Raw genomic sequence first — 15986 nt, forward strand, 5'->3', positions numbered from 1 at the left:
TGAGTAGTTTTTTATACTATTCTGTCCCTTACCAAAAAAAAATGCTATAGCTGTATACTATATGAAACCGCTATGCTGCAGAACGCTACCAACTATTACTGCTGTGATTCTGCTTTCTGTCAGTGAACAGAACCTTTAGTATTAATACTTAAACTTATGGCCAATTCAGATGTATGTTTCTGTACATTAGTATATAAATGGCTTATCTAATGTTTGTTGATTTAAACGTCTGTTTTAGTCCAAATTCGAACTTGTAAGGTCATTGAACGAGGCCATGTAAACTCAGACACTTCCCATATTTACTATTAACTAGACTGAACATAACATTTCACCAAAACATAAAAGATAAATTCAGCAAGGAATCCTTAAGTAACTGTGTGTACAGTAAATATATAGTATATAAGGCACTTCCAGGACCAATGAGCCCCACAATTTAAGCCCTTTATGCTTGTCCTCAGTGCAACCCAGGCTCCATTACAAACATTTAAAGATGGTTCTTGATACAAATATTTGAGTTCCATATCTGTTAAGAAGGAAGGCCACATGACTGCTAGAACACCCAGGGAAAGGGGAAGAGGGGATAGCAGTGAACTGCTTCTTCTGCTCTCCACATGAAAATGCAGCTTTTTTTGTGCAGCTGTCACTAGGGGGAGCACAGTGCAAAATATATTTACAGTTTCCATTGCAGACAATGCCAAGCGCATAAATTCCTATGCACTGAGGTCCTCCTAGTGGTGGTATGAGGCATCTAGTTTTGAAATACATTTTGTGAAGAAAAGCAGTGCAAAGCAAAGATGGTAGAAGCACACTAGTTGTGCGCTGCAGCAGTGTAGAGAAGACAAGGACGTATTTTCACCAGACATGCTGTGGTTATCACTTTAGGAGTGCTGTGTACAGAGGTCGCCACTTCCCACTCTGATCCCAGCAGTCATGTGATTGTTGAGGGCTGGGAGTCTGTGGACCTGGCTAGGTATTATAAGAACAAGATAAGCTCTGCAGTGAGGTTGTACAGCCCTGTACAATCTCTCTGGGGACTATTTCCCTTGTAACTAGGCTACTATGTCAGCTTCAGTTATAGGAGAGATCAGCAATAAAGATAATGTAATGTGTAATCATGTAACTTTAAAGGGGTTGTGCCAAGTTTATAAGTCATCCCCTATCATCTGGCGCTTCTATAGAGAATGAATGGAGCAGCAAAGTGCATGCCCAATATGCCACTCTATCAGAGCAGGGGAACAGGATCTCTGTGTTCATTATCGGTGGGGATCTCAGTGGTTAGACCCCCAGTGATCAAATAGTTATTCCTTATTCTGTACTTGTAAACTTTGCACAACAGCTTTAAATGTCCCCCAAAGGTCTTATATGACCTTATAGTAGGCACAAAGTGTTAAATAGTTAAAAGGTTTAAAAAATGTGTTTTATAAAAAAAAATAAAGATTTTAAGAGTAGAGTTGAGCGGACACCTGGATGTTCGGGTTGGAGAAGTTCGGCCGAACTTCCCAGAAATGTTCGGGTTCGGGGTCCGAACCCGATCCGAACTTCGTCCCGAACCCGAACCCCATTGAAGTCAATGGGGACCCGAACTTTTCGGCACTAAAAAGGCTGTAAAACAGCCCAGGAAAGAGCTAGAAGGCTGCAAAAGACAGCAACATGTAGGTAAATCCCCTGCAAACCAATGTGGATAGGGAAATTAATAAAAATAAAATAAAAAAATAACCAATATCAATTGGCGAGATGTCCCATAGCAGAGAATCAGGCTTCACGTCAGCCACCACTGCAACAGTCCATTGGCATATATTTAGGCCCAGGCACCCAGGCAGAGGACAGAGGTCCCGTAACAGAGAATCTAGCTTCATGTCAGCAGAGAATCAGTCTGCATGTCATAGCAGAGAATCAGGCTTCACATCAGCCACCACTGTAACAGTCCAATGTCATATATTTAGGCCCAGCACCCAGGCAGAGGAGAGAGGTCCCGTAACAGAGAATCTGGCTTCATGTCAGCAGAGAATCAGTCTGCATGTCATAGCAGAGAATCAGGCTTCACGTCAGCCACCACTGTAACAGTCCATTGTCATATATTTAGGCCCAGCACCCAGGCAGAGGAGAGAGGTCCCGTAACAGAGAATCTGGCTTCATGTCAGCAGAGAATTAGTCTGCATGTCATAGCAGAGAATCAGGCTTCATGTCAGCCACCACTGTAACAGTCCATTGTCATATATTTAGGCCCAGCACCCAGGCAGAGGAGAGAGGTCCCGTAACAGAGAATCTGGCTTCATGTCAGCAGAGAATCAGTCTGCATGTCATAGCAGAGAATCAGGCTTCACGTCAGCCACCACTGTAACAGTCCATTGTCATATATTTAGGCCCAGCACCGAGGCAGAGGAGAGAGGTCCCGTAACAGAGAATCTGGCTTCATGTCAGCAGAGAATCAGTCTGCATGTCATAGCAGAGAATCAGGCTTCACGTCACCCAACATTGGAACAGTCCATTGGCATATATTTAGGCCCAGGCACCCAGGCAGAGGAGAGAGGTCCCGTAACAGAGAATCTGGCTTCATGTCAGCAGAGAATCAGTCTGCATGTCATAGCAGAGAATCAGGCTTCACGTCAGCCACCACTGTAACAGTCCATTGTCATATATTTAGGCCCAGCACCCAGGCAGAGGAGAGAGGTCCCGTAACAGAGAATCTGGCTTCATGTCAGCAGAGAATCAGTCTGCATGTCATAGCAGAGAATCAGGCTTCACGTCAGCCACCACTGCAACAGTCCATTGTCATATATTTAGGCCCAGCACCCAGGCAGAGGAGAGAGGTCCCGTAACAGACAATCTGGCTTCATGTCAGCAGAGAATCAGTCTGCATGTCATAGCAGAGAATCAGGCTTCACGTCAGCCACCACTGCAACAGTCCATTGTCATATATTTAGGCCCAGCACCCAGGCAGAGGAGAGAGGTCCCGTAACAGAGAATATGGCTTCATGTCAGCAGAGAATCAGTCTGCATGTCATAGCAGAGAATCAGGCTTCACATCAGCCACCACTTCAACAGTCCATTGTCAGATATTTAGGCCCAGCACACAGGCAGAGGAGAGAGGTCCCGTAACAGAGAATCTGGCTTCATGTCAGCAGAGAATTAGTCTGCATGTCATAGCAGAGAATCCGGCTTCACGTCACCCAACATTGGAACAGTCCATTGGCATATATTTAGGCCCCGCACCCAGACAGAGGAGAGGTTCATTCAACTTTGGGTAGCCTCGCAATATAATGATAAAATGAAAATAAAAATAGGATTGAATGAGGAAGTGCCCTGGAGTACAATAATATATGGTTAAGGGGAGGTAGTAAATGTCTAATCTGCACAAGGGATGGACAGGTCCTGTGAGATCCATGCCTGGTTCATTTTTATGAACGTCAGCTTGTCCACATTGGCTGTAGACAGGCGGCTGCGTTTGTCTGTAATGACGCCCCCTGCCGTGCTGAATACACGTTCAGACCTTATAGTAGGCACAAAGTGTTAAATAGTTAAAAGGTTTAAAAAATGTGTTTTATAAAAAAAAATAAAGATTTTAAGAGTAGAGTTGAGCGGACACCTGGATGTTCGGGTTGGAGAAGTTCGGCCGAACTTCCCAGAAATGTTCGGGTTCGGGGTCCGAACCCGATCCGAACTTCGTCCCGAACCCGAACCCCATTGAAGTCAATGGGGACCCGAACTTTTCGGCACTAAAAAGGCTGTAAAACAGCCCAGGAAAGAGCTAGAAGGCTGCAAAAGACAGCAACATGTAGGTAAATCCCCTGCAAACCAATGTGGATAGGGAAATTAATAAAAATAAAATAAAAAAATAACCAATATCAATTGGCGAGATGTCCCATAGCAGAGAATCAGGCTTCACGTCACCCAACATTGGAACAGTCCATTGGCATATATTTAGGCCCAGGCACCCAGGCAGAGGAGAGAGGTCCCGTAACAGAGAATCTGGCTTCATGTCAGCAGAGAATCAGTCTGCATGTCATAGCAGAGAATCAGGCTTCACGTCAGCCACCACTGTAACAGTCCATTGTCATATATTTAGGCCCAGCACCCAGGCAGAGGAGAGAGGTCCCGTAACAGAGAATCTGGCTTCATGTCAGCAGAGAATCAGTCTGCATGTCATAGCAGAGAATCAGGCTTCACGTCAGCCACCACTGCAACAGTCCATTGTCATATATTTAGGCCCAGCACCCAGGCAGAGGAGAGAGGTCCCGTAACAGACAATCTGGCTTCATGTCAGCAGAGAATCAGTCTGCATGTCATAGCAGAGAATCAGGCTTCACGTCAGCCACCACTGCAACAGTCCATTGTCATATATTTAGGCCCAGCACCCAGGCAGAGGAGAGAGGTCCCGTAACAGAGAATATGGCTTCATGTCAGCAGAGAATCAGTCTGCATGTCATAGCAGAGAATCAGGCTTCACATCAGCCACCACTTCAACAGTCCATTGTCAGATATTTAGGCCCAGCACACAGGCAGAGGAGAGAGGTCCCGTAACAGAGAATCTGGCTTCATGTCAGCAGAGAATTAGTCTGCATGTCATAGCAGAGAATCCGGCTTCACGTCACCCAACATTGGAACAGTCCATTGGCATATATTTAGGCCCCGCACCCAGACAGAGGAGAGGTTCATTCAACTTTGGGTAGCCTCGCAATATAATGATAAAATGAAAATAAAAATAGGATTGAATGAGGAAGTGCCCTGGAGTACAATAATATATGGTTAAGGGGAGGTAGTAAATGTCTAATCTGCACAAGGGATGGACAGGTCCTGTGAGATCCATGCCTGGTTCATTTTTATGAACGTCAGCTTGTCCACATTGGCTGTAGACAGGCGGCTGCGTTTGTCTGTAATGACGCCCCCTGCCGTGCTGAATACACGTTCAGACAAAACACTGGCCGCCGGGCAGGCCAGGACCTCCAAGGCATAAAAGGCTAGCTCTGGCCACGTGGACAATTTAGAGACCCAGAAGTTGAATGGGGCCGAACCATCAGTCAGTACATGGAGGGGTGTGCACACGTACTGTTCCACCATGTTAGTGAAATGTTGCCTCCTGCTAACACGTTGCGTATCAGGTGGTGGTTCAGTTAGCTGTGGCGTGTTGAAAAAACTTTTCCACATCTCTGCCATGCTAACCCTGCCCTCAGAGGAGCTGGCCGTGACACAGCTGCCTTGGCGACCTCTTGCTCCTCCTCTGCCTTGGCCTTGGGGTTCCACTTGTTCCCCTGTGACATTTGGGAATGCTCTCAGTAGCACGTCTAGCAACGTGCGCTTGTACTCGCGCATCTTCCTATCACGCTCCAGTGCAGGAAGTAAGGTGGGCACATTGTCTTTGTACCGTGGATCCAGCAGGGTGGCAACCCAGTAGTCCGCACACGTTAAAATGTGGGCAACTCTGCTGTCGTTGCGCAGGCACTGCAGCATGTAGTTGCTCATGTGTGCCAGGCTGCCCAGGGGTAAGGACAAGCTGTCCTCTGTGGGAGGCGTATCATCATCGTCCTGCCTTTCCCCCCAGCCACGCACCAGTGATGGGCCCGAGCTGCGTTGGGTGCCACCCCGCTGTGACCATGCTTCATCCTCCTCCTCCACCTCCTCCTCATCCTCGTCCTCCTCGTCCTCCAGTAGTGGGCCCTGGCTGGCCACATTTGTACCTGGCCTCTGCTGTTGCAAAAAACCTCCCTCTGAGTCACTTCGAAGAGACTGGCCTGAAAGTGCTAAAAATGACCCCTCTTCCTTCTTCTCCTCCTGGGCCACCTCCTCTTCCATCATCGCCCTAAGTGTTTTCTCAAGGAGACATAGAAGTGGTATTGTAACGCTGATAACGGCGTCATCGCCACTGGCCATGTTGGTGGAGTACTCAAAACAGCGCAACAGGGCACACAGGTCTCGCATGGAGGCCCAGTCATTGGTGGTGAAGTGGTGCTGTTCCGTAGTGCGACTGACCCGTGCGTACTGCAGCTGAAACTCCACTATGGCCTGCTGCTGCTCGCACAGTCTGTCCAGCATGTGCAAGGTGGAGTTCCACCTGGTGGGCACGTCGCATATGAGGCGGTGAGCGGGAAGGCCGAAGTTACGCTGTAGTGCAGACAGGCGAGCAGCCGCAGGATGTGAACGGCGGAAGCGCAAACAGATGGCCCGCACTTTATGCAGCAGCTCTGACATGTCGGGGTAGTTGTGAATGAACTTCTGCACCACCAAATTCAGCACATGCGCCAAGTAAGGGTTGTGCGTCAAACCGGCTAATCCCAGAGCTGCAAAGAGATTTAGCCCATTATCGCACACCACCAGGCCGGGCTTGAGGCTCACCGGCAGCAACCACTCGTCGGTCTGTTGTTCTATACCACGCCACAACTCCTGTGCGGTATGGGGCCTGTCCCCCAAACATATGAGTTTCAGAATGGCCTGCTGACGTTTACCCCGGGCTGTGCTGAAGTTGGTGGTGAAGGTGTGTGGCTGACTGGAAGAGCAGGTGGAAGAAGAGGAGGAGGAAGCTGAGTAGGAGGAGGTGGCAACAGGAGGCAAAGAATGTTGCCCTACGATCCTTGGCGGCGGAAGGACGTGCGCCAAACAGCTCTCCGCCTGGGGCCCAGCTGCCACTACATTTACCCAGTGTGCAGTTAGGGAGATATAGCGTCCCTGGCCGTGCTTACTGGTCCACGTATCTGTGGTTAGGTGGACCTTGCCACAGATGGCGTTGAGCAGTGCACACTTGATTTTATCGGATACTTGGTTGTGCAGGTAAGGCACGGCTTTCTTGGAGAAGTAGTGCCGGCTAGGAACAACATACTGTGGGACAGCAAGTGACATGAGCTGTTTGAAGCTGTCTGTGTCCACCAGCCTAAATGACAGCATTTCATAGGCCAGTAGTTTAGAAATGCTGGCATTCAGGGCCAGGGTTCGAGGGTGGCTAGGTGGGAATTTACGCTTTCTCTCAAATGTTTGTGAGATGGAGAGCTGAACGCTGCCGTGTGACATGGTTGAGATGCTTGGTGACGGAGGTGGTGGTGTTGGTGGTACATCCCCTGTTTGCTGGGCGGCAGGTGCCAACTTTCCTCCAGAGGCGGAGGGTAGGTCGAGGCTGCAGCAGCAGAAGAGGCCGAGGCGGCAGCAGCAGAAGAGGTAGCAGGGGGAGCCTGAGTGACTTCCTTGTTTTTAAGGTGTTTACTCCACTGCAGTTCATGCTTTGCATGCAGGTGCCTGGTCATGCAGGTTGTGCTAAGGTTCAAAACGTTAATGCCTCGCTTCAGGCTCTGATGGCACTCGGGTCTTGTCGTCAGCACATTGTTTGAAGAAGGGCCATGCCAGGGAACTCCTTGAAGCTGCCTTTGGGGTGCTCGGCAACTGCACCCCAGGCCGCCCTAAATAAACGGCCACTGGGCCACCCGTCTAAAAAAAAGAAAAATATATTTTTTTATTCTTCAGGGCCGCACCGCCGATCACCACAGGCGGCACGACCCTGGATGTAATTGCGGCCGTGCTGTGGGGCAGCGGAGGGAGAGGTGTGTCCCTCCCCTTTTCTTCTGATAGGCCGCAGGCAGTAATGCCTGCAGCCTATCAGAGGCCGGCTCAGGCAGCGCGATGACGTCATTATCATCGCGACGCCTGAGCCGGCAGCACACACACACAGCAGGGACACAGGCCGGAAGAGGCTTGCATCGCTGCTGATGGAGGTAAGTATGGGGGGGAGATCTGGCACTATGGGGGGGGGGAGATCTGGCACTATGGGGAGGAGATCTGGCCTTATGGGGGGGGAGATCTGGCACTATGGGGGGGAGATCTGGCCCTATGGGGGGGTATCTGGCACTATGGGGGGAGATCTGGCCCTATGGGGGGGAGATCTGGCCCTATGGGGGGAGATCTGGCACTATGGGGGGGATCTGGCACTATGAGGGGAGATCTGGCACTATGGGGGGCACTATAGGGGGAGCTGGCACTATGGGGGCACTATAGGGGGAGCTGGCACTATGGGGGGACTATAGGGGGAGCTGGCAGTATGGGGGGACTATAGGGGGAGCTGGCACTATGGGGGGGGACTATAGGGGGAGCTGGCACTATGGGGGGACTATAGGGGGAGCTGGCACTATGGGGGGGACTATAGGGGGAGCTGGCACTATAGGGGGAGCTGGCACTATGGGGGGGACTATAGGGGGAGCTGGCACTATGGGGGGGACTATAGGGGGAGCTGGCACTATAGGGGGAGCTGGCACTATGGGGGGGACTATAGGGGGACTGGCACTATCGGGAGAGCTGACACTATGAGGGGGCTGGCACTATAGGGGGAGCTGACACTATAAGGGGGCTGGCACTATGGAGGGGGAGCTGGTACTATAGAGGGGCTGGCACTATGGGGGATGGGCTGGCACTATGGGGGAGGGCTGGCACTATGAGGGGAGGGCTGGCACTATTGGGGGAGCTGGCACTATTGGAGGAGCTGGCACTATGGGGGCATTTCTTACTGGCACATTATGGGGGGGGGGGGCACCATGGGGGAGAGGAGCACTATGGGGGTAACTGGGGGCTCTAAAGGGGATTTTTTTTTTATTAGTGGCACATTCTGGGGGGCACTATTGGGGAGAGCAGCACTATGGGGCATCTGGTGCTACTATAGGGGCATTATTTGGGGGCACTATGGGGAAGTGGGGGCTCTAAAGGGGCCTTTTGTATTGGAACATTATGGGGGGCTCTATGGCATTTGGCGGCACTAAGGGGGCATTTTTTACTGGCACATTATGGAAGGCACTATAGGGGAGAGCGGCACTATGGGGGAGTGGAGCACTATTGGGGCATATGGTGGCACTAAGAAGGGGCATTTTTTTACTGGTACATTGTGGGGGAGAGGAGCACTATAGGGGCATCTGCTGGGGGCACTAAGGGGCATTTTTTTACTGGCATATTATGGGGACACTATGAGGAAGGGGGAGAGGAGCAGTATGAGGGCATTTACTGGGGCACTATATAGGGGTATTTTATACTGGCATACATTATGGGGACATTAGCTCAACTGCGGGCACTAAGCAGGGGTATTTCATGTACTGTCATATTATAGGGAAAATTAGTACTACTAGGGGGTATTATGGGGAGCTTTACTACTACTAGGGGCTATGAAGAACATGATTACTAGGGCACTATAGGGGCATTATTACTACTAAGTGTGCTCTGGCAGAGAATTATTTCTATTGGTGGGATTTTGGGGAGCACTGTTACTTTGGGGGCACCCTGGCATAGTATCAGCTTAGCACAATTATTTTTGGGGGACATTATCTTTATACTATTAGTGTCTGGGCGCAGTTATTTTTTAGAGCACTGTGTGCCAATAATTGTTTAAGGGGGCACTATCTGTGTGGTAGTAGTATTTCCAGGCGGACTGTTTCTGCAGTATAGTATTGGGGGTGGCAGGAAACTAATGTCTGTTTCTCAATCTCTGCAGAGAAGGGAGATGGCAGAAAAATCAACATGGCGGTCTGGTCTGAATGGAGAAGATGAGGAAAGAGAACGTCTACAACAAAGGTGACATCACTGGATGTAAGAGGTATGTGGCGCTATGTAGGAGAGGAGATGCTCCGGCTCCTCCTCCTGCCATTTGCAGAAGGAGGATTCAGAACTGGGTGAGGATGACGAAAGGGGGCAGCAGGCCACGGGTGGGTGGCAGATGGTGGGGGGAACCACAGGCCTTGAGCAGGATCAGGGTAGGGAGGAGAGCGGAGGAGCTTCCTGGCTGTAGCTTGTTATATAAGCAGGCAGTGCAGCCAGGACGGCCTCCCCTCTCTGTATGATGTGTAGAGACAGGCCGCAACTATAGAATGTCAGCTGTACAGTGTGTGTTGGGAGTGGCCTATTATATGTAGGAGGGGCTTTTAATGATGGGCGGGGCTAAAAATGGGCCACTTGACTAGATTTGCCCCCCAGGACTAAGATCAAAGGGTGCGGGAACCGCGCTCTAAATAAACAGTGAATATCAGTGACTATCTCCTGCAAATATAGAAAAAATTGCGAAATTGTCCAGTTATCAAAGATGGAAAATTCACTGAACCAAGATGTTCAAAAGTGGATGACACAATTCTCCTGCTACTGATCTATAGGTAGCATATTAAAGCTTATACAAATGACCAAGTTCCGAACCCAAATGAAAGAGGTGAGTGCTGCTGGAAAGTGTTAGTTTATACGAACAAACGATCACAAACACCTCCTGCTGGTCCACAGATCTCGTGCTGAGTATCCGACCTCTGAATCCAGACACCGAACCTTCAAAAGGAATAAGACAGATGGTGCAATACCCTCAGTATCTTCAAATGGTAAGGATTTTATTGTACTTACAATCAAGAAGTTTAAAACAACCCTGATGTAGGATTTAGCCAAAAAACAACCACACCATTGAGGGTTAAATGCACTTGGTGACAGGCTCAGCTTGCCCCTGATGTAGTATATGGCCAAAAAATAACCACACTATTGCTGGTTAAATGCACTTGGTGTGACAGCTTGACCCTGATGTAGGATTTAGCCAAAAAACAACCACACCATTGAGGGTTAAATGCACTTGGTGGCAGCTTGTGCTGGCACACCACAAGACACAAAATGGCCACCGATCACCCCAGAAAAAAGTGACTGAAAAACGCTCTGGGCAGCCAAAAAACAGTGAGCAATTCAATAGCAGCAGTTCAATCATCCACAGCTGCAGATCGATCTCTGAATGAAGTCTTTTGGAGGAGTTAATCACTGCCTAATCTGCCCTAACGTCGCAGCTGCAACCTCTCCCTAAGCTGATCAGAGCAGAGTGACGGGCGGCGCTATGTGACTCCAGCTTAAATAGAGGCTGGGTCACATGGTGCTCTGGCCAATCACAGCCATGCCAATAGTAGGCATGGCTGTGACGGCCTCTGTGGGCAAGTAGTATGACGCTTGTTGATTGGCTGCTTTGCAGCCTTTCAAAAAGCGCCAAGAAAGCGACGAACACCGAACCCGGACTTTTACGAAAATATCCGGGTTCGGGTCCGTGTCACGGACACCCCAAAATTCGGTACGAACCCGAACTATACAGTTCGGGTTCGCTCATCCCTATTTAAGAGTAAACAAAAAGCCCCTTTCCTCTTATTAAGTAATTTATTATTGTAAAAAATAGAAAAAAAATAGACAATAGGTATTGCCGTGTCCGTAACGACATGCTCTATAAAAAATTCGCATGCTCTACCCGGTCAGGTGAATGCCATAAAAGACAAATATAAACAATGCCAGAACAGCCATTTTTTGGTCTTGTTGCCTCCCAAAAACATAACATCAATCAAAAAGTCGTATTTACATAAAATGGCACCAATGAAAACATCAACTCATTCCACAGAAAATGAACCCCAACAGAAGACCATCGCCAGAAATTTAGAAAAATGATGACAGAAAATAGCAGCACAAAACTTTTATTGTGTAAAACTTAAAAGAAAGGCATATTTGGTATCACCACGTCTGTATTGACCTTATTAGCACTGTATAAAAAATGTAAAAAAAAATGTGCCACAACAGCCATTTTTGGGTCACCTCCCAAAAAAAAATCAAGTAATTAAAAAGTTGTAAGTACCCCAAAGTGGTACCAATGAAAAGTACTGCAAAAAATTAGCCCTACACAGGACCATTGCCAGAAAAAAATAAAAAAAATGCTTTTATTTTGTAAAAATAGCAAAATAAACAAACAGAATTGCAATAAACAAGCAGAATTGCAGTTTTTTCTTTATCCTGCTTCCCAAAAATCAGAATAAAATGTAATCGCTTATTATGCTGGCTCTGTACTCACTGCTTTCTGTTTTGTTTTCTGGTGCTGCATGCTATGCAGTAACCTGCACACTGCATTAGGATGTCAGTGTGCTCTGTGGCCTCATGCTGTATTATGGCGGTCTGATTGGGGGTCTTATTAAGAGTGGGGGTCTGATCCAAGGTCTGATTGGGATCTTTTTAACTTTGGGGGTCTTATCTGAGGTCTGATTCATTTTGGAGATCTGATTGGGGCTCTGAGCTGAGGTCTGATTAACATTGGGGGTGTGAGCTGAGGTCTGAATAACATTGGGGCTCTGACTGGGGTCTGATTTGAGGTCTGAATCAAAACATTTTCTTTCTTATTTACTCCTCTAAAACCTATAGGGTTAAAAATACAGGATACCCCAAATTAGCACTAATGATAATGGCAACTTCTTTTGCAAAAAATAAGCCCTCACACTGCTCTGTCAAGAGAAAAATTAAAAACGTAGAGATCTCAGAAAACAGCTGTACTGGGTACCGCCAGATGCTGTGTGAAAGCAACATACGCACTCTCCAGAAGCCAATTGGCTCTCCTTCCCTTCTGAGCCCTATCATGTGCCCATATAGCAGCTTATGTCCATGTTTAGGGTATACCCACGAGAACCAACCTATCAATTCAAGAAGTGTGGTGTGAGTCTCAGATTGCACAAGATGGGCAGAGCATATTAGACACTGAAATGCCATATGTATCTGTGGAAAATTGCATTTTCATTTTGCACGGTCCACTGAGCATTAATTTCTTCAAAATACCTGTGGTGTCAAAATTCTCACTCCTCCCCTTAATACCTTGAGAGGTGGAGCTTCAAAAATAAATGTGCTCCACAGTGCAACCCAATACTGAATGAGTATAAGGTAGGATGATAAGGTGCTACAAAGCGCTTTACTAGCATATATGCCACTAGGGCTACTCTCTTATTATTGAAAAGATCCTAATTGCGCTAGAAAACAAATCACATAAAGGGCAAGAAAAACATACTATTAGGGTAATGATAAACTTTGCCCTAGGAGTAAACATCATACAAAAAGGAATATTCTATACTTTTTTGTATTATCCCTATTACAATCAATATTAAAATAGGCCCTCATCCTGTAAAAGAGAATAAGGAAGAAACTCACAGGGGGTGATCCATATTGATGAGGATCCTCCCATGAGGCTTATCAGTTGATATAATTCACAATGGACCTTTGCGATCCGATGATCCCGATTACAGCCTATATTTAGATATCTGAGACCTCCATGACAAGGTGACCAGAAAAAGAAAAAAAAGAAGGTAACCCAAGGAGGGTGCATTTGTGAAGAAAAATCAAATCGTATAAACAAATTGACAGGAAACCAAAGAAAACCTAAATGGCAAATATTGCTGACTATAAAAAACAGCCAAATGACAATTGTTCATTGAGACCCCCTGGACTTGTATCTTTCTACCCCAATCTCCCTTTCGTAGAGAGGGCTGAATCACTTCAATAACTTGAAATCTGATAGATCTCGGGTCCCCATCATGGAATTCATGAACATTATTTGCCACTGGTGTATCCCTCTTATGTCTGCTGTCTCCAATATGTTCGCTAGTTCTCCTTCTCAGTTCTCTTTTAGTTTTTCCTACATAATTACGAGGGCACTGACACGTGACAAGATACACAACTCCACAACTCTCATGTCAAAAGTTCTTCCCATAGAGACACTTTTAAATGTCTTTGATATTAAAATAAAGTGACATGCTACGCAGCCACTGCATTTAAAGGTCCCCAAAGCCAAGTGCCTAAGGGTCTAGGTTTCACATACATACTATGTACCAGGGGATCCTTAATAGACCTACCTCTCCTAAATGTAACAGCTGGTCTAGCAGGTAGTACGTCGACCAGACCCCCTCTGTGGAAATCTATTCCTCAAATCTCTTGATTGTAAGTAACAGTAACATATAAAGTAACAGATCACATTTGCAAAATTAAGCTTGGTCAAGAAGGTGAAAAGTAGCTTGGCCTGGAAGTGGTTAAAATTTCTTCAAGTTAATAAAAATAAAAATTCTACATTGGTCAGAAATCTTTGCATTCTGCATTACCTAGGAGTGATTGATAAATGCATACTGGAAAACTAGGTGAAGCTGGGGGGCTCATGCAAAAAAAAATTCTATGGGGCCCTATGAGATCTGTGTATGCCACTGATGAGATCCTATGAGTATAACGTGCCCAACAAATCCTTTGTTTCCTAGAAGACTATGCTGTAGTGTTAAAAGTTGCCTCCAGCATTACATCAAAGGTAAGAAATTATGTGCTATGCTGTACTATTCACTTACATTAAACTACAGTATCACCATTGATGATGTATTAGAGCTAATAAATGGTATGTTCAAGTGCTAATGCCAGTTGTACTCCATCATTATCATAAAAATACAGGGAGTGCATAATTATTAGGCAAATTAGTATTTTGACCACATCATCCTCTTTATGCATGTTGTCTTACTCCAAGCTGTATAGGCTCGAAAGCCTACTACCAATTAAGCATATTAGGTGATGTGTATCTCTGTAAGGAGAAGGGGTGTGGTCTAATGACATCAACACCCTATATCAGGTGTGCATAATTATTAGGCAACTTCCTTTCCTTTGGCAAAATGGGTCAAAAGAAGGACTTGACAGGCTCAGAAAAGTCAAAAATAGTGAGATATCTTGCAGAGGGATGCAGCACTCTTAAAATTGCAAAGCTTCTGAAGCGTGATCATCGAACAATCAAGCGTTTCATTCAAAATAGTCAACAGGGTCGCAAGAAGCGTGTGGAAAAACCAAGGCGCAAAATAACTGCCCATGAACTGAGAAAAGTCAAGCGTGCAGCTGCCAAGATGCCACTTGCCATCAGTTTGGCCATATTTCAGAGCTGCAACATCACTGGAGTGCCCAAAAGCACAAGGTGTGCAATACTCAGAGACATGGCCAAGGTAAGAAAGGCTGAAAGACGACCACCACTGAACAAGACACACAAGCTGAAACGTCAAGACTGGGCCAAGAAATATCTCAAGACTGATTTTTCTAAGGTTTTATGGACTGATGAAATGAGAGTGAGTCTTGATGGGCCAGATGGATGGGCCCGTGGCTGGATTGGTAAAGGGCAGAGAGCTCCAGTCCGACTCAGACGCCAGCAAGGTGGAGGTGGAGTACTGGTTTGGGCTGGTATCATCAAAGATGAGCTTGTGGGGCCCTTTCGGGTTGAGGATGGAGTCAAGCTCAACTCCCAGTTTCTGGAAGACACCTTTTTCAAGCAGTGGTACAGGAAGAAGTCTGCATCCTTCAAGAAAAACATGATTTTCATGCAGGACAATGCTCCATCACACGCGTCCAAGTACTCCACAGCGTGGCTGGCAAGAAAGGGTATAAAAGAAGAATATCTAATGACATGGCCTCCTTGTTCACCTGATCTGAACCCCATTGAGAACCTGTGGTCCATCATCAAATGTGAGATTTACAAGGAGGGAAAACAGTACACCTCTCTGAACAGTGTCTGGGAGGCTGTGGTTGCTGCTGCACGCAATGTTGATGGTGAACAGATCAAAGCACTGACAGAATGGATGGCAGGCTTTTGAGTGTCCTTGCAAAGAAAGGTGGCTATATTGGTCACTGATTTGTTTTTTTTGTTTTTTTGAATGTCAGAAATGTATATTTGTGAATGTTGAGATGTTATATTGGTTTCACTGGTAAAAATTAATAATTGAAATGGGTATATATTTGTTTTTTGTTAAGTTGCCTAATAATTATGCACAGTAATAGTCACCTGCACACACAGATATCCCCCTAAAATAGCTAAAACTAAAAACAAACTAAAAACTACTTCCAAAAATATTCAACTTTGATATTAATGAGTTTTTTGGGTTCACTGAGAACATGGTTGTTGTTCAATAATAAAATTAATCCTCAAAAATACAACTTGCCTAATAATTCTGCACTCCCTGTAGGATATTTCTCAAAACTAGGGTACTGGAAAAGTACAGAGTTGCCAGTAGTAACCACATATATTTTATATCTCATCTTACATACTAGGACTTTAGATATAGAGATCTGGAGCTCTCCTCCCGGGTTAATGCTTTGATGAACATGTAACTTGTTGGATAGTGTATGTGTGTACATATAGTATTGCATCTTCTGGCAATAGTTTTCCCTTTAATTATTGTTCCTCCTCTGTTTAGGAATAACAAGTC

The 15986-nt window shown here is 46.4% G+C and overlaps 1 protein-coding gene across 3 annotated transcripts in view; it reads right to left on the bottom strand.

Annotated features, from left to right (window-relative positions):
- The window catches only part of LOC122939062 (solute carrier family 25 member 48-like), a 184696-nt gene that overhangs the window by 139802 nt on the left and 28908 nt on the right, over positions 1-15986 (bottom strand). The gene's annotated exons all lie outside the window — the stretch shown is intronic.

This window comes from Bufo gargarizans, chromosome 5, assembly GCF_014858855.1.
Source record: "Bufo gargarizans isolate SCDJY-AF-19 chromosome 5, ASM1485885v1, whole genome shotgun sequence".
Lineage (NCBI taxonomy): Eukaryota > Metazoa > Chordata > Amphibia > Anura > Bufonidae > Bufo > Bufo gargarizans.